The 27,182-nt window shown below is 43.9% G+C and overlaps 1 long non-coding RNA gene across 1 annotated transcript in view; it reads right to left on the minus strand.

The window, feature by feature from the left end:
* The window catches only part of LOC138637600 (uncharacterized), an 84,322-nt gene that overhangs the window by 24,357 nt on the left and 32,783 nt on the right, over positions 1-27,182 (minus strand). Inside the window, exon 2 of the long non-coding RNA XR_011312414.1 lies at positions 13,999-14,103. This is a non-coding gene — a long non-coding RNA (uncharacterized lncRNA). The remainder of the gene's footprint in view (positions 1-13,998; positions 14,104-27,182) is intronic.

Below are 27,182 nucleotides of genomic sequence, written 5' to 3' on the forward strand. Positions count from 1 at the left end.
TTAGGAGCAGGGTTCTTTTTTGTAGCCAAGAAGGATGGTTCACTGAGACCTTGTATAGATTACCGCCTTCTAAATAAGATCATGGTTAAATTTCAGTACCCCTTGCCATGGTTATCTGATTTGTTGGCTCGGATTAAGGGGGCTAGTTGGTTCACCAAGATAGATCTTCGTGGTGTGTATAATCTTGTGCGTATTAAGCGAGGCGATGAGTGGAAAACTGCATTTAATATGCCCGAGGGCCATTTTGAGTATCTAGTAATGCCATTCGGACTTGCCAATGCTCCATCAGTGTTTCAGTCCTTTATGCATGACATCTTCCCAGAGTACCTGGATAAATTCCTGATTGTGTACTTAGATGACATTTTGATCTTCTCGGATGATTGGGAGTCTCATGTGAAGCAGGTCAGAACGGTGTTTCAGGTCCTGCGTGCTAATTCTTTGTTTGTGAAGGGATCAAAGTGTCTCTTTGGTGTTCAGAAGGTTTCATTTTTGGGGTTCATCTTTTCCCCTTCTACTATCGAGATGAACCCTGTTAAGGTCCAAGCCATCCATAATTGGACTCAGCTGACATCTCTGAAAAGTCTGCAAAAGTTCCTGGGCTTTGCTAATTTTTATCGTCGCTTCATCTGCAATTTTTCTAGTAATGCTAAACCATTGACCGATTTGACCAAGAAAAGTGCTGATTTGGTCAATTGGTCTTCTGCTGCAGTGGAAGCTTTTCAAGAGTTGAAGCGTCGTTTTTCTTCTGCCCCTGTGTTGTGTCAACCAGATGTTTCGCTTCCGTTCCAGGTCGAGGTTGATGCTTCTGAGATTGGAGCAGGGGCTGTTTTGTCGCAGAGAAGTTCTGATTGCTCGGTGATGAAACCATTCACCTTCTTTTCCAGGAAGTTTTTGCCTGCTGAGCGAAATTATGATGTGGGCAATCGAGAGTTGCTGGCCATGAAGTGGGCATTCGAGGAGTGGCGTCATTGGCTTGAAGGAGCTAAGCATCGCGTGGTGGTCTTGACTGATCATAAGAACTTGACTTATCTCGAGTCCGCCAAGCGGTTGAATCCTAGACAAGCTCGTCGGTCGTTGTTTTTTGCCCGTTTTGACTTTGTGATTTCATACCTTCCGGGCTATAAAAATGTGAAGGCGGATGCTCTGTCTAGGAGTTTTGTGCCCGATTCTCCGGGTGTATCTGAGCCGGCGGGTATCCTCAAAGAGGGAGTAATTGTGTCTGCCATCTCCCCTGATTTGCGGCGGGTGCTGCAAAAATTTCAGGCTAATAAACCTGATCGTTGCCCAGCGGAGAAACTGTTTGTCCCTGATAGGTGGACGAATAAAGTTATCTCTGAGGTTCATTGTTCGGTGTTGGCTGGTCATCCTGGAATCTTTGGTACCAGAGAGTTAGTGGCTAGATCCTTTTGGTGGCCATCTCTGTCGTGCGATGTGCGTACTTTTGTGCAGTCCTGTGGGATTTGTGCTCGGGCTAAGCCCTGCTGTTCTCGTGCCAGTGGGTTGCTTTTGCCCTTGCCGGTCCCGAAGAGGCCTTGGACACATATCTCTATGGATTTTATTTCAGATCTTCCCATCTCTCAAAAGATGTCAGTCATTTGGGTGGTCTGTGATCGCTTCTCTAAGATGGTCCATTTGGTACCCTTGTCTAAATTGCCTTCCTCCTCTGATTTGGTGCCATTGTTTTTCCAGCATGTGGTTCGTTTACATGGCATTCCAGAGAATATCGATTCTGACAGAGGTTCCCAGTTTGTTTCGAGGTTTTGGCGAGCCTTTTGTGGTAGGATGGGCATTGACTTGTCTTTTTCCTCGGCTTTCCATCCTCAGACTAATGGCCAGACCAAACTAACCAATCAGACCTTGGAAACATATCTGAGATGCTTTGTTTCTGCTGATCAGGATGACTGGGTGTCCTTTTTGCCTTTGGCTGAGTTCGCCCTTAATAATCGGGCCAGCTCGGCTACCTTGGTTTCACCGTTTTTCTGCAACTCTGGGTTCCATCCTCGTTTCTCTTCAGGGCAGGTTGAGTCTTCGGACTGTCCTGGTGTGGATACTGTGGTGGACAGGTTGCAGCAGATTTGGACTCATGTAGTGGACAATTTGACTTTGTCCCAGGAGAAGGCTCAACGTTTCGCTAATCGCAGACGCTCTGTGGGTCCCCGACTTCGGGTTGGGGACTTGGTTTGGTTATCTTCTCGTCATATTCCTATGAAGGTTTCCTCTCCTAAGTTTAAACCTCGTTTTATTGGTCCGTATAGGATTTCTGAGGTATTTAATCCTGTGTCTTTTCGTCTGACCCTTCCAGATTCTTTTTCCATACATAACATATTCCATAGGTCATTGTTGCGGAGATACGTGGCACCTATGGTTCCATCTGTTGATCCTCCTGCCCCGGTTTTGGTGGAGGGGGAGTTGGAGTATATTGTGGAGAAGATTTTGGATTCTCGTGTTTCAAGGCGGAAACTCCAGTATCTGGTTAAGTGGAAGGGTTATGCTCAGAAAGATAATTCCTGGGTCTTTGCCTCTGATGTCCACGCTCCCGATCTTGTTCGTGCCTTTCATATGGCTCATCCTGGTCGTCCTGGGAGCTCTGGTGAGGGTTCGGTGACCCCTCCTCAAGGGGGGGTACTGTTGTGAATTCTGTGGCAGAGCTCCCTCCTGTGGTCACAAGTGGTACTTCGGCTGGTTCTCTCTGTGAGCTTCCGTTGGTGGAGGAAAGTGGTACTGCGGCTTCTGAGTTTCCTTACTCAGGTGATGTGGTGAAGTCGTTAGGTGCTGCTCTATTTAACTCCACCTAGTGCTTTGATCCTGGCCTCCAGTCAATGTTCTAGTATTGGACCTGTTTCCTCCTGGATCGTTCCTGTGGCCTGCTGCTCTGCATAGCTAAGTTCCTCTTTGCTATTTGTTTGCTGTTTTTTTCTGTCCAGCTTGTCTATTTGTTTTTTTCTGCTTGCTGGAAGCTCTGGGACGCAGAGGGTGTACCTCCGTGCCGTTAGTTCAGTACGGAGGGTCTTTTTGCCCCCTTTGCATGGTTTTTGTAGGGTTTTGTGTTGACCGCAAAGTTACCTTTCCTATCCTCGCTCTGTTCAGAAAGTTGGGCCTCACTTTGCTAAATCTATTTTATCTCTACGTTTGTCTTTTCATCTTAACTCACAGTCATTATATGTGGGGGCTGCCTTTTCCTTTGGGGTATTTCTCTGAGGCAAGGTAGGCTTATTTTCTATCTTCAGGCTAGCTAGTTTCTCAGGCCATGCCGAGTTACATTGGGAGAGTTAGGCGCAATCCACGGCTGCCTTTAGTGTGGTTGGAGAGGATTAGGGATTGCGGTCAACAGAGTTCCCACGTCTCAGAGCTCGTTCTTGTTTTTTGGGTTATTGCCAGGTCACTGTATGTGCGCTGACCTCTATGTCCATTGTGGTACTGAATTACCTTTCATAACAGGCAGCGCTCACTGTGCATGCCCAAGGCATGAGAAAAGAGCGCAGGCGCCGGCTCATTTGAAAACAACGCTGAGGAGGCGGCGACCGGCGCCAAGAGGACATGAGTGACGGCGGTGCTGCGTTTGCAGCAGGGGGGGAAAGACCTGCCTCCAGGACTGATTCAAGATATTTGGGACAAATTATAAAATGGATTATTTCTGAACTTACAGCACCAATAACTAAAAGAGCCACCTTGTCAGAATGCAGCATTAGTGCTGCACAAGGTGGCTCTTTTAGTTACAAACGCCTGGCGGGGGGGTGACAGGTTCCCTTTAACTTGAATTGGCTGTTACCGCCATCTTTTCCAGTTTGGTCTTCATCATCAGTTCCATGTCCAGCGTCTGGAACCTGTGGTCAGTGCAATAGCCTTTGGTGGATCCATTATACAGTGGGGGAAATAAGTATTTGATTCACTGCCGATTTTGCAAGTTTTCCCACCTACAAAGAATGGAGAGGTCTGTAATTTTTTATCTTAGGTACACTTCAACTGTGAGAAACAGAGTCTAAAAATAAAAAACAGAAAATCACATTGTATGTGTAACGGATCGTACAGGGGAAGGGGTGTGTCGACTTCACTCACCTCTGGGTAGGGGAGAGAATGACCCAGTAGGGATTGGCTCTCTGGCACCATCACTTACCCCAGGTCAGTCAGGGAACTGCACAGAGGGTAAATAGTCACTGGAGAGGCTTCCCTTATAGGTGTAAGTTATTGAGGAGCTCCCAGTGAGGGGGGAGATATATCACCAGTCCAGACTGGGGATATATATGTAAACTTCCCAGCCATCACTGTCAGAGTTCCTCATTAACACAGTACAGTATGCTGCCACTAGTTCCTAGTTAGATATAAGCCCAATCTGACAACAGGCTTATATCGGGTCAGAAACCAACCCGGGTAGCGTATAATAACCAAGGCAAACACCAGCGCTACCAATAGAAAAGATACCCTTTGCTGCTGGTATCAAAACAGCCAGATGCCAGGGTTGTCAATGTAAGTAAACAATATTAGTAAAACAGGATGATACCGCGCTAAAGGGAATTATCTGTGCTGAGGAATCAATATACCAACAGGTGGAGTATAAAAAGTTACCCTTATTAATAAACTCCCCACTGAGTCCCTGCTACATATAATGGGAAAAAAATGGAGGGATAAGTGCACTGTGATAAATACTATGCTGAGCACAATGTGGTACCAGAGGTTTTGGTGGAGCAACACTGGGACCAAGGTTGTTTGCTTGGTCCCAGTGTTGCTCCACACTTTTTGTGACGTCACACAGTGACGTCCTTCACTGTCTCCAGGGACACCACCGGCCGGGGCATTCCTGGTTTCCACGCCGACTCACCACCTTACTGTTTGGCTGCTGCCACCTGGCGCTGGCCTCCTCGCCCAGTATTTGTTCCTCAGGATCAGCGTCTCATGTGCCGGACTCTTTTTCTGGGTGCTCGGATCCTTGGTACCTCTGGCACTACGTCTAACATCAGACTTCGGTGAGTCAGACTCGTATTGGTTAATGCCAACACCTCTGGTACCACGTTGTGCTCAGCATAGTATTTATCACAGTGCACTTATCCCTCCATTTTTTTTTCCATTATATGTAGCAGGGACTCAGCGGGGAGTTTATTAATAGGGGTAACTTTGGTATACTCCACCTGTTGGTATATTGATTCCTCAGCACAGATAATTCCCTTTAGCGCGGTATCATCCTGTTTTACTAATAGCGTATAATAACCAGCTGAGCATGCGGATGTGGGGATTCGTGAATCGAGATAAAAAAGCAGCCCAAGATTAATTTGATATTTAACACCTCTCTGCCATCAGATGGAATAGTACGTCTGATGGCAAAACCCCCGCTTTGATGCGGGCTCCGGCTTTAATCACCCCCCTTTCGCCCCATTCAAAATAAAACAATAATTAAAAAAATCAAACCTACACATATTTGGTATCGCCGTGTTCAGAATCATCCGATCTACCAATAAAAAAATGGATTAAGCTGATTGCTAAATGGCGTAGCAAGAAAAAAAAGTAAAAACGCCAGAATTAGGTTTTTTTGGTTGCCGCCACATTGCATTAAAATGCAATAACGGGTGATCAAAAGAATGTATCTACACTAAATTGATATAATTAAAAACGTCAGCTAGGCACGCAAAAGAGAAGCCCTCACCCAAGCCCAGATCACGAAAATTGGAGATGCTACGGGTAACGGGAAATTGAGCAATTTTTTTCTTTTTTAGTAAAGTTTGGAATTTTTTTTCACCACTTAGATAAAAAAGAACCTAGACATGTTTAGTGTCTATGAATTTGTAATGACCTGGAGAATCATAATGGCAGGTAAGTTTTAGCATTTATTAAACCTAGCAAAAAAGCCAAATAAGGAACAAGTGTGGATTGAATTTTATTTGCAATTTCACCGCACTTGGAATTTTTTTCTAGTACACGACGTGGTAAAACCAATGGTGTCGTTCAAAAGTACAACTCGTCCCACAAAAAACAAGTGCTCACATGGCCATATTGATGAAAATATAAAAAAGTTATGGCTCTGGGAAGGAGGGGATTGAAATACAAAAACGCAAAACTGAAAACAGTTTCGGGGGTTAAGGGGTTAATTGACGAAATTTGCACTAGAAAGATACAGGGATATATATATAAGAACAAATATACAACTATACAGTCAGGAGTGTAGTACAAGGGTAGGGTACAGATAGATTACAATTATCATGTGATGTAGCATGTGACCACAGGGAGGCACTGATGGATCACAGGTCCAATACTTTGCTACATGTTCCCTGGCCGCGTCAGCTAACGGGCCTACTGCCAGTAAAAAAAATAAGTCCAAACAAGAGGAGCTGCCTATTATCTCCTAGTCTGCTCCCTCCTACATGCTGCGCCAACCCCTGGGCTGTGCAGTCTCTCTCATCCCATATCTGAGTGCATGGTTTTCTGTCTAGAACCGTGGATGTCCATAACTTTCTGTCCGAAGCTCTAAACAGGATGGTGGCGGCACCACTGGGTTCTGCTGGATTATATCTGTGCAGAGAGACCTAATAGGGCTACCGTATTTAATTCCTGGTAGCTATGCTTTATGACCATATAACGCAGAGTTCCAGAGGTGGCTGCTTGTATCGGCTAGAGGGGAAAGGAATGCAGATTCCGATTATGTGCTCAGCTAGGCTCTGAGATATTGCATTCTTTTATTATAGGTCATTTTCCAGATTCAATAGCTCAGAGCCTTGTGCTGGGAACCTGTGACCTGTGGTGCCCCAATGTCTCCATGGCAGCCTGAGTCAAACAAAGGAAGCCAGTTGGCTGGCAACTGCACAAGAGTTCACACCCCTGTGATAATTGCTGGGGACAAAGGTCCATGCCTTTTGCTCCCCACTCCCACCCCAGGGAGAGTTTCAAAGGCCTAGTTGCTTGAGCTAATTAAAAGAAAACATTGGTCTGGGGGGAATGCCAAAGGTGGGGGCTGAGTTTGGAGCAAGTATTTTTGGGCCAGTCTGTATCTGGTAGAGAATTACATCAGACATCAAAATGATATTAACCCCTTCATGACCTTGGGATTTTTCATTTTTCCGTGTTCGTTTTTCACTCCCCTCCTTCCCAGAGCCATAACTTTTTTTATTTTTCCGTCAATTTGGCCATGTGAGGGCTTATTTTTTGCGGGACGAGTTGTACTTTTGAAAGACATCATTGGTTTTAGCATGTCATGTACTAGAAAATGGGAAAAAAATTCCAAGTGCGGTGAAATTGCAAAAAAAGTGCAATCCCACAATGGTTTTTTGTTTGGCTTTTTTGCTAGGTTCACTAAATGCTAAAACTGATCAGCCATTATGATTCTCCAGGTCAGTACGAGTTCATAGACACCTAACATGACTAGGTTATTTTTTATCTAAGTGGTGAAAAAAAATTCCAAACTTTGCTAAAAAAAAACAAAATTGCGCCATTTTCCGATACTTGTAGCGCCTCCATTTTTCGTGATCTGGGGTCGGTTGAGGGCTTATTTTTTGCGTGCCAAGATGACGTTTTAAATGATAGCATTGTGGTGCAGATACGTTCTTTTGATCGCCCGTTATTGCATTTTAATGCAATGTCGCGGCGACCTAAAAAACGTAATTCTGGCTTTTCGAATTTTTTTCTCGCTACGCCGTTTAGCGATCAGGTTAATGCTTTTTTTGAATTGATAGATCGGGCGATTCTGAGCGCGGCGATACCAAATATGTGTAGATTTGATATTTTTTTTATTGATTTATTTTGGGGCGAAAGGGGGGTGATTTAAACTTTTATATATTTTTTTTTTCACATTTTTTTAAATTTTTTTTTTACTTTTGCCATGCTTCAATAGCCTCCATGGGAGGCTAGAAGCAGGCACAACTCGATCGCCTCTGCTACATAGCAGCGATCTGCTGATCGCTCCTATGTAGCAGAAATGGAGGTGTGCTGTGAGCGCCGACCACAGGGTGGCGCTCACAGCTACTGGCGATCTGTAACCATAGAGGTCTCTAGGACCTCTATGGTTACAATGGAGACGCATCGCCAACCCCCGATCATGTGACGGGGGTCGGCGATGACGTCATTTCCGGCCGCCCGGCCGGAAGCGGTAGTTAAATGCCGCTGTCTGCGTTTGACAGCGGCATTTAACTAGTTAATAGGTGCGGGCAGATCGCGATTCTGCCCGCGCCTATTACGGGCACATGTCAGCTGTTCAAAACAGCTGACATGTCCCAGCTTTGATGCGGGCTCACCGCGGAGCCCTGCATCAAAGCAGGTGATCTGACCTCGGACGTACTATCCCGTCCGAGGTCAGAAAGGGGTTAATTAGATACCATTTTCCCATATCTCATAGTATGATTTTTAAATAATTAAATTGCATTTTATAAAATGAAATAAGTATTTGATCACCTACCAACCAGCAAGAATTCTGGCTCTCACAAACCTGTTAGTTTTTCTTTAAGAAGCTTTTCTACTTTGCACTCATTACCTGTATTAACTGCACCTGTTTGAACTCTATACCTGTATAAATTACACTTGTCCCAAACTCATTCAATCATACTCCAACTGTTGGAATGATTATTAGAAAATGGAATAAACACAAGATGACCGTCAGTCTTCCTCGGTCTGGAGCTCTATGCAAATTGTGATGTAAGGAAGATTCTGAGAAAGGTAAGGAATCAGCCCATAACTACACTAGAGGACCTGGTCAATGAGAGCTGTGACCACTGTCTTAAACATTACGTTAGTAAGGTAGCTAGAAGGAATATAGAGCGCACATAGGGTCTAATCCGAGTTAATGAAATATTCGTGAAAGATTATACAAATTCACTCACCTATTATGGTTGTGTGAGACACAACCAATGCATTTAACATTGGCGGCTGCTTCAAGCCCCGATGTGATGATCCTTTGCTAGGTGAAGAGAATGGGGCATGAGACTTTATTTCTATATTCTTTATTTCGTGGTGATCACACCACTTCCTCAGGACAGTCTATCTTTCCTGAGGAAGTGGTGTGATCACCACAAAACGCATAGAAATAAAGTCTATTCCCTATGACATCTACTTGGACTTCTCTGGTACATTATCCTGACAGGCGAGCAGTGCAGTCTGATGCCCCATTCTTTTCACCTAGCAAAGGAACATTACCGTTAGTAATAAACAACACCGTCATGAATTGAAATCTTGCAGACCAAAATAGAACTTTTTGGTATTAACTCCACTCGCCATTTTTGAAGGAAGAAGAAGGATGAGTACAACCCCAAGAACACCGTCTCAATTGTGAAGCATAGTGTGGGAAACAACATACTTAGAGGGTGCTTTTCTGCAATGGGAATAAGACGATTGAACCATATTGATAGGAGGATGGATGGAGTCATGTATTGCAAAATTTTGACCAACAACCTCTTTCCCTAAGTAAGAGCATTGAATATGGGTGGTGACTGCGTCTTCCAGCATGACAATGACCCAAAATACACAGCCAGGGCAAGTAAGGAGTGGCTCTATAAGAAGCATTTCAAGGTCCTGGAGCGGCCTAACCAGTCTACAGACCTGTACCAAATAGAAAATCTTTGAAGGGAGCTGAAACTCAATGTTGTCCAGTGATAGCCCCAAAGCCTGAAAGGTCTGGAGAAGATCTGTATGGAGGAGTGGTCCAAAATCCCTGCTGCAGTGTGTGCAAACTTGGTCAAGAACTACAGGAAATGTCTGACCTCTGTAATTACAAACAAAGTTTTCTGTCCGAAATATTAAGTTCTGTTTGAATATTGCATCAAATACTTATCTCATGCAAAAAAATGCAAATTAATTATGTAAAAATCATACAACGTGATTTTCTGGATTTCTTTTTAAGATTCTGTCTCTCACAGATGAAGTTACATTTGATAAAAATTACAGACCTCTTTATTCTTTTTAGGTGGGACAACCTGTAAACTTGGCAGTGTATCAAATACTTAACTTTCCCCACTGTAGCCCTTGTCAGTGTTGTGCCTGCCCAACACAACCATTCCAAGTGAATAGCATTGTGCTCATCAAGGTCTACTATCCATTATATGTTCACGCGGGAAGTGCTTCTCTTCTCTTTACTCTCTGTCATTGTAGAAATAGAAAAACTAGAATCATCCCATTCTTTAACTACTCCTCTGCCCATAGCCATGTATGGTGAGGTCACTTTGATATTACTAAGGCTGTGTTTGTGAAAATAAAAACACTCACATCCCATGTTGGGGCCGTTCCAGCAGTATCAGCATTTGTGTTCCAGGGGCTTATTTACAATTAGTATGACTTGTGAACTCTACACCCAATCACTGTCCCTGCCTTCAAACATATAAGTAATCAAGAGGAAGTGAGAGCTGTGGCTGGCCGATCACTTCCTCTTTATTACTAATACGTCTGAAAACTTGGACACTGATGCCAGTGCTGATTGGGCACAGGGCTCCCGTGTCATAACCACCACAAACATGAGTGCCAACACCGCTGGAACGACTCCGGCATGGGAGGTGAGTACAGATGATTTTATTTTATGGTGGCAATCTAACAGATCGAGCAGGAGTTACCCTAATAGTGAACAGCCCCTTTAACAAGCTTACAAGGGGTTGGATATGGTCCTAGGAGATCTTAAAATATCATACATGTCTTTTCAGGGCAATTAGGTACTTTTAATTTGGCAAAGTTCATGAATTTGAATGTCAAAAGATTTACTTGTTTCTAATATGCAACTGAGTGGATCTAATTAATATGGCATAAATTATCTAAAATACAAATTAAGACACTCACTGGGTAATTACCATTAAATCATTATAAGAAACTATTTTTCAGTTAAAAACAAAGGAACAAATTTGAGCGAATTTGAGCAGTGGAATGATAAGCAGGGTATTTTGTAGAAACATTTATAATAGATTACAACCACTCACTGGCTGGGAAGAGCCAGATAAAATTCTTTTTGGATTCTCAGGGGAAATAGCAGAGTAGACCACACAGATCTAACTGATCTAGCAAGAGTTACTATGACAAAGGTCATCCATTTAGAACTTAATGATAAGTGGCTTGGTTTAAAGGGATTACTACAATCACACATTGCAAAGCAAGTCGCTTCCTATTATATATTCGTTTTCATTCATTAGTAATTTTTTAACTCATAAATTCAAAGTAAATTTTAATTGAGCGTGTGAAACATCTAAGCATTACAATAAAGTAAAGCAGTATTGAGTTCTGTAAATGCTTTGGAAAGTTAAATGCATTGTAAAGTTGTAATATGACAATATAATATTATATTATTTTTCTAACTATGCTAAATTGCTCATTGAACATCTTTTTAATTCAGATTTTTTGATTATTTGCGATATTAAAGTGTTTCCAATACTGTAGCTTTTAGAACTGATGTTTTCATACACAGCATTGCACTTTTTTATTTTCTTTAGTAGATTTTCTGATTGGTTATTGGGAACTCCCATTTATTTAATCTTATTGCTTTCATTAATTATTTTTTAATGTTTATACAATCATATACATAAAACAACATAAATAAAACTGAAGTAAAAAAAGAGGTGTAGATGGTGTACAGATAGGTCATGCACCTTAACAAAGATCTGTCCCCACTTCATGTCTGTAAATGCAATTCCCCATAACATAAAAATTTCTGGAGGATTTTGTTTTCAGAACTCTTTGTTGTTCCAAGCCAATGTTATTCCTAAGGCTGGGTTCCCATTGCGTTATGGGATCGCGTTTAACGGACAGCGTTGCACGGCGAAATTAACGCCGTGCAACGTGTCCGTTAGCGCGCCCATTCAAGGCAATGGGAACGCGCAGCACTAGCGCGTGCCATGTTCGGCACGCCCTAGCGACGCGCCGGTGTTTCCTGGCGCGCCACGGACGCTGCTCGCAGCGTCCGAGGCGCACCCGTGGTCCGTTCCCCGCTCTCGCAGATCAGGGATCTGCGAGAGCGGGGACGTTACCACGACCCCAGGACGCGGCCCCATAAAAACATTGCGTTAGCGCAACCCGCTAGCGCTAGCGCTAAACGGGTTGCACTAACGCAATGTGAACCTAGCCTAGGAGAAATATAATAATTAAAAGGTTTGTACACTACTACCATATTAATAAACTATCCTCCAGCATCTCCGTGATCTGCTAATAGCACTAGCGTTGAGCTAATAAATTTCAGTGGCATTGAATTCTGCTCAAATTTGCTAAAAATCCGCATTTGCAAAAATAGGGATTTTCTGTAATTTGTTTGCGCACATATTCAGCAAGATGGTAGCTATCGTGTCATTAAATAGATTAAAAACGAAAAAAAACTATCAAGCGCTATACTCACATCACCGCTCAGCTCTCTGACTTCTCCACTCACCACTACCTGTCTGGTCTTCAATGCAACTCGTGATCCCCCACTGCTTGTGTTAAAATCTTCAGTCCTCACTGTGTCAGACTTCCAGACTGTCATGGTGTCCGAGAGGTTTCTGGGGAGGTGTTTAGGAGGATAATGGTGCCATGATGTCATGATTTACTTCTGCATAGAACCCTAATGGGCGCCATAGCAACTGGAAATTTTGCACAAGGTGAGAGGACCAAAGATTTAAAAATGAGCGGCAAGGGATTTCAAAATGTGGAAAGGACCAGAAGGGTGGAGATGAGTAGGAAAGGAGCCAGAGAAGTGAGGAAAAGATGAGTATAATGTTTTTTTTCATATTACATTTATTATGCTATTGGGCCTCAAAATTAAAAAGACATTACAGTTCCTGGAAATAAACAGGCGAACAGGTGAATTTGAATGTTGCCTGATCATATCATCTTTAGTTAGTACCTCTGTAGGGATGTGGACTGTATTACCCTGTTCCCGCCCCTGAAGACAACAAACACACTTTGTGCATACCATCGTGCAGTTTTATATGTGAAGTAATGTGGGTCTATTGTGATGGAATTGGTGATGTACGGTATATAAAGTGTTAGAGCACAATGTAAATATAACAAAGGATAAGCTTAGGACAACATAGGATATAGAACAGGTTAGCATGTAGATAGGAAATGGTTAAGGTTAGGTTTAGCCCAGTGGGAAGGCACTAGTGCTAATAAAAAGGGGGCACTTCCTTGTCAGAGGGAGATGAGTTTCAGCTAGTGAAGTGTACAGTGGAGTTCAAGTTCAGATGGGAAGGGTTGCTAGCAGCAGCATGAACCACCCGTTCGGAGCAGTGGGAGGTCAAATGGTGTTCCCTGATGGACATTCCTACAGCATCTGGAGCCTAGAGCTCAGGCCAGGTACCATGGAGAGGGCATGGTCTTCTACCATTACGAAGTTGGTGGATGTGGAATTATATGGAGGGCAATTGGTAGGTCCTAGGTGTACTGAGTGGACAACGAATCCCTGAGGCTGATGCAGTCCACTAGCTTGGGGATAGTCCAGAACGAACAGGTGGCAAGACAGAAGAAGAGTTGTACTAAAGAGGAAGGAAGTGTGAATTGCTGTGCCCTATCCCACTTGAACCCACCTGATGAACTTGGACTGTATAGTAAATGTTTGAATGTTACAACGAACTTGGTGTCCCATGCATTGTGTGCAGATGCTCCTGAAGAGAGAAGCCTGGAGACAACAGAGACCTGCGGCCTACTAGTGAGTATGATGCACCCCACACATACTAAAGTACACTAGGACTGGGACACCCCTTGTCTGTAAAATGTCAGAACGCAACTAGACAGCAGCTTGGTCGCGACTATCATTCTCGGACACTTTACACCTCCAGAGGTGGCTTGTAGTAAACACTGTATAGATACGGAACAACGATACTGCTTCTACTGAAGATAATAGGAGCCTATCTATAGTACCTTGCATCAGGCACTGAAGATTATACAGAGCTGTGCTATTCTGTTTATATGTACACTGTTTACATATACAAGTGCTTCTCACTAAATTAGAATATCATCAAAAAGTTAATTTATTTCAGTTCTTTAATACAAAAAGTGACGTATCAAGGACATGGGCTACAAGTGTCACATTCTTTCTGTCAAGCCACTCAATATCAATAGACAACGCCAGAAGCATCTTACCTAGGTGAAGGAGAAAAAGAACTGGAATGTTGCTCAGTGGTCCAATGTGTTGTTTTCAGATGAAAGTAAATTTTGCATTTCATTTGGAAATCAAGATCCCAGAATCTGGAGGAAGAGTGGAGAAGCACACAATCCAAGCTTATTGAGGTCTAGTGTTAAATTTCCACAATCAGTGATGGTTTGGTGAGCCATGTTATCTGCTAGTGTAGGTCCACTGTGTTTTATCAAGACCAAAGTCAGCGCAGCTGTCTACCAGGAAATTTTAGAGCACTTCATGCTTCCCTCTATAGACAAGCTTTATGGAGATCGAAATTTCATTCTCTAGCAGGACTTGGCACCTGTCCACACTGCCAAAAGTACCAATACCTGGTTTAAAAACAATAATATCACTGTGCTTGATTGGCCAGCAAATTCGACTGACCTTAACCCCATAGAGAATCTATGTGGTATTGTCAAAAGGAAGATGAGAGACACCAGACCCCACAAGAATACAGATGAGCTGAAGGCTGCTATCAAAGCAACCTGGGCTTCCATAACTCCTCAGCAGTGCCACAGGTTGATCGCCTCCATGCCACTCCGCATTAATGCAGTAATTGATGCAAAAGGAACCCCGACCAAGTATTGAGTGCATTTACTGAACATATATTTCAGTAGGTCAACATTTCAGATTTTAAAATAATTAAATTTTTCAAGCTGGTGTTATAAAGTATTCTAATTTACTGATATAATAACTTTTGGTTTTTTTTGGCTGTAAGCCATAATCATCAACAATAACAGAAATAAACACTTGAAATAGATTACTCTGTTTGTAATGACTATATAATATATGAATTTCACTTTTTATATTGAAGAACTGAAATAGATTCACTTTTCATGATATTCTAATTTAGTGAGAAGCACTTGTAGGTGCTGCTAGAGGTGATGTCGGCACCACCACCGATCAGATGTCTGTTGGACAATTACAGTCTTGACCTATGATCAACCAATATTGGATCACAAGACTCATGCTAAAATGAATCATCAAGATCACACTTTTGTAGACTTAGTATAAATATGAACCTATAAATAATTCATCAAAACTTTTGCTAATAGAGAATAACCAAAAAAGCATAAATATAAATAAATATAAATGTAATAATTACAACACACAAACACATAAGGCAAAAAAAATATATAAAAACACCCTATAAATCTTGAAAAAAGGCAGTGTGGTCAATGGCAAATCATATAATGGCATATAGTCCTGCTCATTGTTATTAACACCATGAGGTTTAAGTATATAATGTGGAATATCTCCTGGAAAAAAAATGAATCAAGTAAAGTTTTCTTGTAAAGAGCACTCATGTTAAATACAGAAGAATAAATGATAAACAATAATTGAAAACAAAAAATAATGAAAGGGAAAAATAGAAAATACTAAAGCTTGCTGTAACCCTGGTATTGGCACCCTTTACATTAAATTAGAATAGAAACACATTTTGACTCGTCTGTGGTAAATCACAAATGAGATTCACCTGGAATTGTTGGTGCCCATGTGACATGAATTAGCCAATGAATGGTGACTTCAGTGTTTTAAAAAGCCACATGGTAGGCCATGTTCGTTTGCTATAATGGTAAAGACAAAGGAGCTGTCTGAGAACATAAGAACTACTATTATTAGCAAACACATAACTTCCAATGGGCATAAGGCCTTCTGCAAAGACCTCGGAATCCCAGTTTCAACAGTGCACAATGTTATTAGGATGTTTGCCTAGCATGAAGTTATCAAGAACATTTCTGGACATGGGGGAAAAGAGGAAAATTTACAAGAGATGTCTTTGAACGTTGGTGCAAATGGTGGAAAAAAATACCACGTCAAACATCTAGAAACCTGAAGGCCAACCTGGAACAGTCTTGGGTCACAGTTTCAACAATTACCATATGCCGCACACTAAACCAAGCAGAGCTTTATGGATGAAGGCCAAGACAGAAACCATTGCTGAAAATAAGACATAAAAAGGAAGGACTGATCTTTGTCAAAGAGTACCTTGGTGAACTACAATCCTTCTAGGAAAATGTTCTGTGGACAGATGAAATAAAACTAGAGCTTTTGGGCAATGCAAATCAACAGTTTGTTTACAGATGGCACAATGAAGCTTATATGGAAAAGAACACCATACCAACAGTTAAGCATGGTGGAGGATTCATAATGCTGTGGGGTTGCTTTGCTGTGTCAGGTACTGGAGGCGTTGATTGTATCACAGGAATCATGAAATTAGAGAACTATCAAGAGATTTTAGAGCAAAATGTCCTACCAAGTGTAAGAAAACTTGGTTTGAGTAGAAGCTCATATGTCCTCCAGCAAGACAATGTCTCAAAGCTCACATCTAAAAGTACACAGCAATGGTTGAAAAAGAGGAAATGGACTGTTTTAAAAATGGAATCAATGAGTGCTTACCTCAACCTTTGAAAAAAATGCAAAGGAAGAGTGGGAGAAAATATCAGCTGAGAAGTGCAAGAAGCTTATAGACGACTTCAAAAAACATCTCGAGGCTGTCATCAATGCCATAGAGTGTTATTTAGGGGTGCCTTTATTGCTGCACATGCTGTATATTCTGCTTCTTTTTTGAAATTGCAACATGTAAGTTGAAAAACAATGTTTTTTTGTTGTATTACATTGGGCCACTAATTCAAAAATCCTGAGGATACAACTTTGGAACATTTATAACTATTGTAATTATTTATGAAGTAATTGAACAGTCTATGAAAAAAATCAAGGGGTGCCAATAATGGTGAGAAGCACTGTACTTCTAAACCCTGTAACAAAGCTAATGTGAAATTCACGTCAAGCTGCTGGGTAGTGTGTTCTGTTAACTGGTGCATTTACAGTGGCATGGGTGTTATTGTACTATTCCACTTTAATAGCTTTGAGGGGTTTCTTATATTCATATATTGCCATTTATGCTTATTTATTATGTGAAGTTTTTATGAAGGGTCATTCTATGAATTAAGATTTTTATCTTGACTATTATGTAATCTCTACATATAATCATGTCTCTGGTTTCCTGATCATACTTGTCATTTTGTGCCATTTTTAACATTTCATACTCCCCTCCCCCTTTTTATTAAGTTACTAAGTTACCGTAGTTTTTTGCCGCGATGTGATTTACAATTGACCACACTGCATTTTTTCTGGTTTATGGATTGTTTTGATTTTATTTTAGTCTTCCGCTTTTGAGTATTTTACTTAATAAAATGATATATAGATTTATGATTATGGTCTTTGGTTATTCTCTATTAGCAAAAGTTTTGATGCGTAAATTATGTGGATGAGCTACTGTACCTTAAGATAGCTCATCCACATGAGCTAAGGTCATCAATATAAAAGTAGTAGACAATTCCTTCAACAACTTGATTTTTCCAGTTGAGGATTACACCAGTTGAGAAGAGCGGACCCATGGAAGTGTGGGTTCTGGTACCTGACACAAACTTTATTACAAAGTTCAGTTCAGGTATCTGAACTGTACCCGAACTTGAGTCAGTGCCTGAACACTAATTAAAAAAAACAATGGAGAACCCAAACTACAGGACTTTCTAACTCCTGAACACCGAACATTTCAAATGCCTACCCCCTCTGATGCAGTCAAATCAGTGTTGAAAGAGTTAAAGTGGCCAGGGATACACGACTTTACAAGGCAAAAGGTAACACCCAGTTGTAATTTTAGTTAAAATATTTAAGAGTAACAGGCAAATAGGATATTACAAAGTTCTAAATAAAAGTTGCTCCAGAATTCTCTTTTCATTAAAGAGGTTGTCTGACCCCCTAAATCCAATTTGTCTTTAGCCTAATCTGTGCTGTATTGTATTATACAACACCCCTATACATTTTGAATTTTGTCCCACCTTTTGTTCCTTCTGAACATCACTTAATTCTCTTCACTCAGTTTGTTTACATCTGACTCTCTTGACCAGGCAGCTTTTTCTTAGCACAGAACCAGAGGTAGCCCTGTCCCCAGCCTCATTGTCCAGCCACGCCCTCTGCCCACCCACTGAACACTCATTCCCTGTTACTATCCTCTCCAACACTGACCTCTGTCATTCATTATAATGATGTGCAGTCAGGCTCTGTCATGCCAGGTGAAGGATAAGTAAGCGCACAACAATGGAAAGAGGGAAGGGAGAGCCCAAACAGTATGGAAAAGGGGAGTGGAGAGCCCTAGACAGATCTAAAATCACCCTGTTTGCCCTAAACGTACCTATATAGGTTTTGCACCTATCACAAAGCAGGAACCTAATTTTTATGATCTGGTGGCCTAGGAGCAGCATGTGACGTACTCTGGAGAAGGTGGTACCTGTACTGACCACAGACCCTGAACTTAGCACCGCAACTAGAAGTAGCCGTGGGGTGTACCTAACACTCCCTAGACACCTCAACACAGCCTAAGGACTAACTTCCCCTAAAGATAGAAACGGGAAAACTATCTTGCCTCAGAGAAAATCCCCAAAGAATAGACAGCCCCCCACAAATATTGACTGTGAGAGGAGAGGGAAATGACATACGCAGACTGAAATCAGGATTTAGCAAAGGAGGCCTTTCTAGCTAAAAAGAAAGAATAGGACAAAGTAATATGCGGTCAGTATTAAAACACTAGAAAATATCCACCACAGAAAATACAAATCTCCACATCTGACTAAAGACATGGAGGGTATATCTGCATCTCCTGAGATACAGCTTGGCTGCAAAAAATCCTTACACAGACAAAGCTGGACAAGACAAAACATGAAAATGCACAGAACTATAAGGCCCACAGCATGTGGACAGCAAAAACAAAGCCAGAACTTATCTTTGTTGAAAAGAACAGCAAAACAGGAGAGACCAGTCAGGGATGTGAATCCTCCAAAAACAATGGACAACTGGCACTGACTAAAGGATCAAGCAAGACTAAATAGCCCAGTCCAAATTGCAATAAGTGGACACACCTGATAAATGCTGCGATCCAAAGACAGCAGCACTACCACTCATAACCACCGGAGGGAGCCCAAGAGCAGAATTCACAACAGTACCCCCCCCTTGAGGAGGGGTCACCGAACCCTCACCAGAGCCCCCAGGCCGATCAGGACGAGCCAAATGAAAGGCACGAACCAAATCGTCAGCATGAACATCGGAGGCAACAACCCAAGAATAATCTTCCTGGCCATAACCCTTCCATTTGACAAGATACTGAAGCTTCCGCCTCGAAAAACGAGAATCCAAAATCTTCTCAACCACACACTCCAACACCCCATTAATCAACACCAGGGCTGGAGGATCAACAGAGGGAACAACAGGCACCACATACTTCCGCAACAAAGATCTATGGAAAACATTATGGATGGAAAAAGAGGCTGGAAGGGCCAAACGAAAAGACACTGGATTGATAATCTCAGAAATCCTATAAGGACCAATAAACCGAGGCTTGAACTTAGGGGAAGAAACCTTCATAGGAACATGACGGGAAGACAACCAGACCAAATCCCCAACCCGAAGCCAGGAACCAACACACCGATGACGGTTAGCAAAACGCTGAGCCTCCTCCTGAGACAACACCAAATTGTCCACCACATGAGCCCAAATCTGCTGCAACCTGTCAACCACAGAATCCACACCAGGACAATCAGAAGGCTCAACCTGCCCTGAAGAAAAACGAGGATGAGAACCAAAATTACAAAAAAAAGGCGAAACCAAGGTAGCAGAACTAGCCCGATTATTAAGGGCAAACTCGGCCAATGGCAAGAAAGCCACCCAATCATCCTGATCAGCAGACACAAAGCATCTCAAATAAGTTTCCAAAGTCTGATTAGTTCGCTCGGTTTGGCCATTTGTCTGAGGATGAAATGCGGAAGAAAAAGACAAATCAATGCCCAGCCTTGCACAAAAGGCCCGCCAAAACCTAGAAACAAACTGGGAACCTCTATCGGACACAATATTCTCCAGAATGCCATGCAAACGAACCACATGCTGAAAAAACAACGGAACCAAATCAGAAGAGGAAGGCAATTTAGGCAAAGGCACCAAATGAACCATCTTAGAAAACCGATCACAAACCACCCAGATAACGGACATCCTCTGGGTAACCGGAAGATCTGAAATAAAATCCATAGAAATATGCGTCCAGGGCCTCTCAGGGACCGGCAAAGGCAAAAGCAACCCACTAGCATGGGAACAACAAGGCTTGGCCAGCGCACAAGTCCCACAGGACTGCAAAAGAACGCACATCCCGCGACAAAGAAGGCCACCAATAAGATCTACCAACCAAATCTCTGGTACCAAAAATCCCAGGATGAGCAGCCAACACAGAACAGTGAACCTCAGAAATCACTTTACTAGTCCATCTATCAGGAACAAATAGTTTCCTGTTGTGAATTCCGCTCTTGGGCTCCCTCCGGTGGTTGTAAGTGGCACTTTTGTGAGTTCTGCTCTTGGGCTCCCTCTTGTGGTTTCTAGTGGTATGGCTGCTCCATGGAGTTAGCTGTCATCAGCTGCCTCCACTTATCGTCTCTTCTGTTCGGCTATTTAAGTCTGGCTCTTTCTTCAGCCTGTGCCACTTGTCAATGTTTCCTGGCTGGATTCATATCTCTGCTTGGATTCTCCTGGTTTCCTGACCAGTTCTGCAAAGATAAGTTCTGGCTTTGCTCATTTCAGTCCACATGTTGTGGACTTATTGTTCTGTGCATTCTATATTTGTCCAGCTTGTCAGTATGGATTATTTCTGTTAGCTGGAAGCTCTGGGAAGCAGATTTACCCTCCACACCTTTAGTCAGGTGTGGAGATTTTTGTAAACTCTGTGTGGATTGTTTTGTAGTTTTTTTACTGACCGCACAGTATCCTTTCCTGTCCTATCAAGCTAGACTGGCCTCCTATGCTAAAATCTGATTTCATTTCTGCGTATGTTATTTTCCCCTCCTCTCACCATCAATATTTGTGGGGGGCTATCTTTCCTTTGGGGATTTTCTCTGAGGCAAGATAGGTTTCCTGTTTCCATCTTTAGGGGAAGTTAGCTCTTAGGCTGTGCCGAGGGGTCTAGGGAGCGTCAGGTACCCCCCACGGCTATTTTTAGTTGCGCTGCTAGGTTCAGGGTTTGCGGTCAGTACAGATACCACCTCCTTCAGAGCTTGTCTCATGTTGTTCCTAAACCACCAGATCATAACAGTACAAGTGGCCTATAACACCTCTATATATAGTAGATAACAGGATCCACCATTCACAATAGGTGATATCACTGCTATCTACTATATATAGAGGTGTTATAGGCCACTTGTACTGCTATGATCTGGTGGTTTAGGAACAACATGAGACAAGCTCTGAAGGAGGTGGTATCTGTACTGACCGCAAACCCTGAACCTAGCAGCGCAACTAAAAATAGCCGTGGGGGGTACCTGACGCTCCCTAGACCCCTCGGCACAGCCTAAGAGCTAACTTCCCCTAAAGATGGAAACAGGAAACCTATCTTGCCTCAGAGAAAATCCCCAAAGGAAAGATAGCCCCCCACAAATATTGACGGTGAGAGGAGGGGAAAATAACATACGCAGAAATGAAATCAGATTTTAGCATAGGAGGCCAGTCTAGCTTGATAGATAGGACAGGAAAGGATACTGTGCAGTCAGTATAAAAACTACAAAACAATCCACACAGAGTTTACAAAAAACTCCACACCTGACTAAAGGTGTGGAGGGTAAATCTGCTTCCCAGAGCTTCCAGCTAACAGAAATAATCCATACTGACAAGCTGGACAAATATAGAATGCACAGAACAATAAGTCCACAACATGTGGACTGAAATGAGCAAAGCCAGAACTTATCTTTGCAGAACTGGTCAGGAAACCAGGAGAATCTAAGCAGAGATGTGAATCCAGCCAGGAAACATTGACAAGTGGCACAGGCTGAAGAAAGAGCCAGACTTAAATAGCCGAACAGAAGAGACAATAAGTGGAGGCAGCTGATGACAGCTAACTCCATGGAGCAGCCATACCACTAGAAACCAAAAGAGGGAGCCCAAGAGCAGAACTCACAAAAGTGCCACTTACAACCACCGGAGGGAGCCCAAGAGCGGAATTCACAACAGTATTGGAGTTTACCACAATAAATACCAAGAGGGGGAAGCGAAGGTTTCCTCCTGGACGAGCCGGGGGCATGGATAAGGGAACCGGCGCCGGGTCAGATGTTCTCTTTTGCAAGATTCAAAATTTACTTTTATTTTTTAGCCTAAACAAGAGACGGTCACATACCGAGTGTGAATCCAGTGCAACAAGTCAGACAAGTGCGAAAATAACACACGTGTGCCTTTCACAATCACATTCTGCGAGCAGTCGGTACCGGTCTCAAGTTAAGACCCCCGTACACATTAGATGGCCGTCAGCCACATCTCCCCCATACACAGGAGCACTCCGTGTCCGGCAAGAAAGCCGCCACCAGCTCCCGTGGCAGAGGAGCGGCTCAGCTATCTGCGCAAAAAAAATAAAGTTACAAAGCAACTGGTGGACCCCCCTCTCCCCCGACATTATTGGGACAAAGTCGGGTGGTCCCCGTACATATCAGACTGGCAGATCAAGTCATAAGCAATGGGCTCAACAAACAAAAACAAGTTAAACCATTCACGGGACCCTGGATACTGAAGTGACCTGGTTTTAGGTAATTGTACAGGAGGAGGAGGTGAGCTCAGATCATAACCGGGGGTCCGGAGGCCAAGACGCCACCTGATCGGTGAAAAGAAAAGTCCTTCTCTAGGATGCGTATGATGGACGCTATATATCTGATGCTTTTTGTTTTCGGCTCCCCCCCCCCCAAAGAAACTTTAAAAATGTGGCTATCCACATAATAGAGCCGCTCTGTGTGATTGACTCATAGGGGAGAATGGTGGTCTCGACTTAGGTCACACGGCCAAAGACTGAAGAGTATTGCGCGGCCCCTGGTGGGGCACGGTGGCCCCTGGTGGGGCACGGTGGAACCACTCGGATTATTTGCTGCCTGATTCAGTGGCATTTCCTTTCACTTGTTACTCTGTGATGTAGAAGCGGCACAGAATAATTTCTGGCTGCAGCTAAACTTGCCGTGTCCTTCATCCACCATAAGCGGCCATACTACACGACCCCGGTACTTGGCCAAATAAGTGTGACCTCAAATCATTGGTGACTGGAGCAGCCAACACTGCACGAGCCCCGATCGCACCCGGCAGCTGTGATAAGTGGAGGCAGCTGATGACAGGTAACTCCAAAGAGCAGCCATACCACTAGAAACCACAAGAGGGAGCCCAAGAGCAGAACTCACAAAAGTGCCACTTACAACCACCCAAGAGCGGAATTCACAACAGTTTCCCCACTGGACAGCGGTCAGGTTTATCAGCCTGAAATTCCTGAAGAACCCGTCGTAAATCAGGGGAGATGGTAGAAAGAATCACCCCTTCCTTCAGAATGCCGACCGGCTCAAGGACCCCAGGAGAATCAGGCAAAAAACTCCTAGAGAGGGCATCAGCCATAACATTCTTGGAACACGGAAGATACGAGACCACAAAATCAAAACGGGAGAAAAACAGGGACCATCGAGCCTGTCTAGGGTTCAGTCGTTTGGCAGACTCAAGGTAAATCAGATTTTTATGATTCGTCAGGACCACAATACGGTGCTTGGCCCCCTCAAGCCAATGTCGCCACTCCTCAAATGCCCACTTCATAGTCAACAACTCCCGATTGCCGACATCATAATTGCGTTCCGCAGGCGAAAACTTCCGAGAAAAGAAGGCACACGGTTTCATCAAGGAACCATCAGAATTCCTCTGAGACAAAAGGGCCCCTGCCCCAATCTCAGACGCGTCAACCTCAACCTGAAATGGAAGAGAAACATCCGGCTGACGCAACACAGGGGCAGAAGTAAATCGGCGTTTAGGCTCCTGAAAGGCAGAAACAGCCGCGGAGGTCCAATTCGTCACATCAGCGCCTTTCTTCATTAAATCGGTCAGAGGTTTAACCACACTGAAGAAGTTGGCAATAAAACGACGATAAAAATTAGCAAAGCCCAAAAATTTCTGAAGGCTCTTCACAGATGTGGGCTGAATCCAATCATGAATGGCCTGAACCTTAACCGGATCCATTTCTATAGATGAGGGAGAAAAAATGAAGCCCAAAAAAGAAACCTTCTGCACTCCAAAGAGGCACTTAGACCCCTTCACAAATAAAGCATTATCACGGAGGATCTGAAATACCATCCTGACCTGTTTGACATGAGACTCCCAATCATCCGAAAAAAATCAAAATATCATCCAAATATACAATCATGAATTTATCAAGATAACTCTGAAAGATATCATGCATGAAGGACTGGAACACAGATGGGGCATTAGAGAGTCCGAATGGCATCACAAGTAGTGTTGAGCATTCCGATACCGCAAGTATCGGGTATCGGCCGATACTTGCGGTATCGGAATTCCGATACCGAGATCCGATACTTTTGTGGTATCGGGTATCGGTATCGGATCCATAGTGAGGTGTAAAATAAAGAATTAAAATAAAAAATATTGATATATTCACCTCTCCGGCAGCCCCTGGACATCACCGCGGGTAACCGGCAGGCTTCTTTGTTTAAAATGCGCGCGTTTAGGACCTGAGGAATGACGTTGCGGCTTCTGATTGGTCGCGTGCCGCCCATGTGACCGCCACGCGACCAATCAGAAGCCGCAACGTCATTCCTCAGGTCCTAAATTCCTAGAATGAGCGCGTTTAGGACCTGAGGAATGACGTCGCGGCTTCTGATTGGTCGCGTGCCGCCCATGTGACCGCCACGCGACCAATCAGAAGCCCCGACGCCATTCTCAGGCACTAAACTCCTCATTCTAGGAATTTAGGACCTGAGGAATGACGTCGCGGCTTCTGATTGGTCGCGTGGCGGTCACAGGGGCGGCACGCGACCAATCAGAAGCCGCGACGTCATTCCTCAGGTCCTAAACGCGCGCATTTTAAACAAAGAAGCCTGCCGGTAACCCGCGGTGATGTCCAGGGGCCGCCGGAGAGGTGAATATATCAATATTTTTTATTTTAATTCCTTATTTTACACATTAATATGGATCCCAGGGCCTGAAGGAGAGTTTCCTCTCCTTCAGACCCTGGGAACCATCAGGATACCTTCCGATACTTGGTGTCCCATTGACTTGTATTGGTATCGGATATCGGTATCGGCGATATCCGATACTTTTTGGGTATCGGCCGATACTATCCGATATCGATACTTTCAAGTATCGGACGGTATCGCTCAACACTAATCACAAGGTATTCAAAATGGCCTTCGGGCGTATTAAATGCAGTTTTCCATTCGTCACCCTGCTTAATACGAACAAGATTATATGCCCCTCGAAGGTCAATCTTAGTAAACCAACTAGCCCCCTTAATCCTAGCAAACAAATCAGTAAGCAAAGGCAAAGGGTATTGAAATTTGACCGTGATCTTATTCAAGAGGCGATAATCAATACAGGGTCTCAAGGAGCCATCCTTCTTGGCAACAAAAAAAAACCTGCTCCCAATGGTGAAGAAGATGGCCGAATATGCCCCTTCTCCAAAGACTCCTTAATATAGCTCCGCATGGCGGCATGTTCTGGCACAGACTGGTTGAAAAGTCGGCCCTTAGGGAATTTACAACCTGGAATCAAGTCAATAGCACAATCACAGTCCCTATGCGGTGGAAGGGAACTGGATTTGGGCTCATCTAATACATCCTGGAAATCTGACAAAAACTCAGGAATTTCAGAAGAGGGGGAAGAGGAAATTGACATCAAAGGAACGTGACCATGAACCCCCTGACAACCCCAACTAGTCACAGACATAGATTTCCAATCTAACACCGGATTATGTACCTGTTGTTAGGGGTCGAGTTCCCGCTTCTGCACAGGGGGAATCTCGAGCCACCTCCACTGCGGTCTCCCATTCTTGTCCAGCCGCAGTGGAGTCTGCTCAGCAAGGACGTCGGTCCCAGCGTCTTGCTCATTCTCACTCTGTTCTGAGAGTTACTGCTGCTTCTCCAGTCTCTGCTATTAAAGTCTGTGCTGGTCAGCAGCGAGCGGACTTCTCTGGGACTAAGTCCTTGTCTGCACGTACTGAGCATGCCCAGCGTAAGGTTTCCCGTTGGAGATCGAGGGTCATGTGCTCAGGCTCTGCAGCACATTCCATTGGTACTCTTGGCAGGTCCTAGAAGGGCAAAAGTGCTGTGGCCACTTCCTGTGCTGCTGCTATATAAACTGCGCATGACTGCACGGCCATGCGCTAGTATTGTCAAACAATTGCTAATGTGTGTATGTTGTGAGTGCAAGTCGTCCTTGGATACCCCTACCCTATAGTATGACTGTTCGCGGAAGGTGTATGGCTGCTACCTAGCGCCCGACTTATCCTACAGCACTAGTCACACATTATAGCGTCCAGTTGCTGTGACCGCCAGTACGGCGCCATGCACTTCCTCTGTGCTTTCCTTACCCAAGCCTGGGTGGTTAGTGGCGTTCATCAGTGCGGCACTGCATGCTCTTCTGTTTCATTTCACACCCAGTTGCGGTGTTGCGCCAGCAAGGGTCTAATCGGACTTCAATCCCAGTTGGGGTTGAGTTCGCTGACTACTTGCTCGCGCTTTAGGTGCGGTGCCGCGGTCCTGTGCCTTAACAGGATTGCTTCTTTCACGCTGGGTGAGGTTAACCCACGCGTGTATACTCTAGTGTACCGCCATATAGTCTGCTAATTGCTAGCAGCAGGTTTTCACCTGCACGGTGGACCCCGGACTGCGAACGCATCTATACCATCTGTCTTGGTGCGTTCCGCCAGTCCTAACAGAATACTAGCGCCAGGGTCTGGCTAGTAAAATGGCGGACGACCAGCGTTTACAGCGGTACATCCAGCAGCTGGAGGGAAGGTTGGCGGCTCTTGAGCGTTCAACCTCAGCTGTGGATGTTACTGCTGTCGCTGTTCAGGCTGCAAGTGTGGCTGCAGCTACCTTGTCCACTGCCGCTCCTGTACCGACGCTATCTCGCCTCCCGCTACCAGAGAAATTTCTGGTGACAGTAAGTCCTGTAGAGGTTTCGTGAGTCAGTGCTCAATACATCTCGAGCTTCTGGCCTCTCGTTTCCCTACAGAAAAGGTGGGCTTTATAATTTCCTTATTGTCGGACAGGGCGTTGCAGTGGGCTACGCCGCTGTGGGAGCGTGG

The sequence above is a fragment of the Ranitomeya imitator genome, chromosome 5, assembly GCF_032444005.1.
Source record: "Ranitomeya imitator isolate aRanImi1 chromosome 5, aRanImi1.pri, whole genome shotgun sequence".
NCBI classification, from domain to species: Eukaryota; Metazoa; Chordata; class Amphibia; order Anura; family Dendrobatidae; genus Ranitomeya; species Ranitomeya imitator.